The sequence below is a fragment of the Mycetomoellerius zeteki genome, unplaced genomic scaffold, assembly GCF_001594055.1.
Source record: "Mycetomoellerius zeteki isolate Tzet28-1 unplaced genomic scaffold, Tzet1.0 scaffold509, whole genome shotgun sequence".
Lineage (NCBI taxonomy): Eukaryota > Metazoa > Arthropoda > Insecta > Hymenoptera > Formicidae > Mycetomoellerius > Mycetomoellerius zeteki.
This window is the reverse complement of record NW_017257511.1, coordinates 54858-58327: the sequence shown is the minus strand read 5'-3', so window position 1 is coordinate 58327 and position 3470 is coordinate 54858. Positions and strand designations below refer to the sequence as shown.

The following is a 3470-nucleotide window of genomic DNA, read 5'->3' as shown; positions in this document are numbered from 1 at the left end:
TTACAGGTAAACTTAAAACTAATGATAGACTAAAGACGCAAACACCTATGTTAAAGGATAAAATAATTTATTCCTGTATCTGACTGTGTCCTTATTGGAAATCCCTTATACATTACATTATATAATATATTGCATTAATATAATTATTAATATAATTATTAAATCAATTTTTCAGGTACACTTTGGCGAAGAGCAATTCGAAAATAATCGAAAAGATGGGAAAAGAACATTATGTCCATTTGCAAGACCTAATTTATTGGAAAGCATAAATGATCCTTTTATAAATCTTTTGGAAGAATGTACGATAGAACCTACGACAAATCTCACGAAAAAATATATAAACCTTGAACACGCACGCGCGCGCGCGCGCGCGCACGCACGCACGCACGCACGCACGCACGCACGCACGCACGCACGCACGCACACGATATAATTTCTATAGAAGAATCTACATTTGTGGAAAAATGTACGACACATGTCAAAGCAATGTACGATAAATCCGACAGAATCTTGTAAGTTATATAATATAAAGCCCAAGACACAATGCAAGGGAGTAGCGATAGTGATAGGAATAACACGATTTCAACCTATCAGAAATTGTGTATTCCGGTGTATCCGATTTCTGATAGGTTGAAATTATGTTATTTCTATCATTATTGCCTTGCATTGGGTTTTGGGCTTAATAATGTTCAGATATAAGAAATCTATGAACACAATTTGAATAATTTTCTTAGCTACATGTGTTACTATAATATAATTGACTTGAATTAAATAAACATTTGCAGATGAATATCAATGTAATGAACAAATATGTGCTACAGAAGATATTGGCAATGCTAACGATGATTATAACAAATGTAAAACATCAAAAACACAAAAAATATATAAACAAAATCTTGCAATGAGAAAAATGTTAAAATCAATGAAAACAAAATTAAAAAACGTTAATGTTCTGAAAAAGAAAGTATGACAAAATAACATTTTCAAAACAAATTTGAAGAAAATATTCAATCAAGATCAAAGAGAATGTATTATATACGAATCACACAAAGGACGAGCATGGTCAGCAAATACAGTTACAAAAGCATTGAGGCTTTATGTGTCTTGTGGACAGAAGGGCTATGAAGAGTTACTTCGACAACATTTGCCCTATCCCAGTATTTGAACATTACAAAATCGCATATAAGGCTTTAAATTTAAGCCAGGTATTTTTGAAGACATTTTCAAATTGCTTGAAATTGAAGTTAGTATTAACATAAAATATAATTTGCATATTTTTTTGGCAAATATTTTACTAATATTAAATATTTTTAATTTAAATTATTTACTTATGGTTTCTTATATAATTCAATTTCAGATATATGCGTTTAAACCTGAAGAGAAACATGCGGTACTGTTAATAGACGAGATGTCTATAAAACCCGGTGTATGTACAATTTGATAATTCTATAGGTTTAGTTGTAGGTAGACCCATAATGAAATTGTCGGGTGGATTTGACAGTTCAAAAGGACTAGCTACACATGGTCTCGTTTTTATGTTGTGCGGTCTCAGTACTAAGTGGAAACAAACCATTGGATACGAGTATACCGCTAATTCATTTTGTAGCCAAGAAATGTGTAATAAAATTCAAACAATTGTTCAAAAGGCACATGATATTGGATTAAAAATTACAGCTGTTATTTCCGATATGGGATCCCAAAACAGAAGTTGATGGAAGTTGATGAATATCACAGCCGGTAGATTAGTACGATCACTAATTATATTCAACACTCATGTAATGATACAGACAAATTGTATATTATGCCAGATTCCGTGCATGTTTATAAAAACGTTGCATGCTCGTTAAGAAAGCATAAATTTTATTTAAATGAAAAACTGGTTACAAAGTACAATTTACAACACAACGAAATTTGCATCACATCTATCTATGAAGTATTTAAGATAGATGAAAAAGATACATTAAAGTTATGTCCACATCTTAGAGAAAACGTTTTAAATCCGTCTTATTTTGATACTATGAATGTGGCTTTAAGCGTCGGATTATTAAATGATAATGTTGCGGCAGCTATTACTTTTCATATAACGAATAAAAATATTGATAACAAGCATACGACTACTGCCTGGTTTATTTCTTTAATGCATAAATGGTTCAAACTCATGACAAGTCGCTATCAAAAGCTTGCATTGTCCTATCATAATATGAGTGCATACAATGAAAGCATTACTTTTCTCCAGGAATTTATAGAAATAATTACCGGAATCACGGTCGAAAATAACAATTGGAAACCGTTTCAAACTGGGTTATTACTTTGCACGAAAACTGCTCTAGATTTACAAGCTCAATTTTTAAGTAATCATAACTTCGGATAGTTATTATTAGGAAGGTTTACTCAGGATGCTTTGGAAAATTTTTTTCTATGATTCGAGGAAGAAAAGCTGTTCCAGATGCACGTGAATTTAAACAAGCATTAAGACTTGTTTGTCTATCGCAATTCCAAAGTAATATGAATCGTAGCAATTATTTTGTAGACGATTCTGAGTATCTTGCAACGAAATAAAAAAATTAGACTCAGAAAATGAAATATCTGTAGAGACACAATTCCTGAACAGTTTAGAACATGATTTGTGTGATGAAGAAATGTATCAAACATTAACTAGAAATGAGACGGATTTAAACGATACAATAAAAAGTTCATTGTATCATTTAATAGGTGCATTAATAAGTAAAATAAAGAAAAACTATAAACATTGCAATATTTGTTTTGACACTTGTTACTACTTACGATCCTAATAATAATTTTAGTTTATATTCCAAGTTAAGAGAGTATAAAGAAAATGTATTGACATTTCCAAGTATGGACATATTCAATGTTATGTATAAGTGTGAGTTATTCTTCCAAAAAAATGAAATACATTTAATCTCAAATAAATTAAAAATTACTGATTTTATAGAAATATTTCTTCGTAATTGTCCAACAGACTTCGTTCCACCATGTCATGACATCATTAATAAACTTGTTAAACATTTTGTTATAGCACGAATACATTTTTCATTAAAAAGTAAGTATAACAATACTGTTAAAGTCACTGTGCACAGCAGTAGAAGTGTTGCAATGAAAGAATCTATAAACAAAAAAAGAAAAATATATTAATATATAAGTATATAGAGGGTGTTTCAAAATTCGTGCCCATGGAGTACAAGACGTGATACTTTCTGCCCAAAGAATTTGTTATTGCATGCAATTTTATTAAAGGAAATATTGTTTTTTTGGTAATTATTCAGAATACCTCCCTCACCTCCGATTTCGATGAAATTAGGCTTATTCGACGCGTTTTTGCACAAAACGAAAGAATCTGGCAGAAAAAAGTGTCGCTCTGCCTCGCGAACCGAGATATTTAGCGTTAAAGTTGACGACTCTGCAGGTTAGGAAATCTGTCATACCGACTATGTGTAGTGCTACCAGTATGC

The 3470-nt window shown here is 31.2% G+C and overlaps 1 pseudogene; it reads left to right on the top strand.

The window, feature by feature from the left end:
- The first annotated feature begins 992 nt into the window (after positions 1-992).
- Positions 993-2371, top strand: LOC108727562 (uncharacterized; annotated as a pseudogene).
- Positions 2372-3470: the final 1099 nt, after the last annotated feature.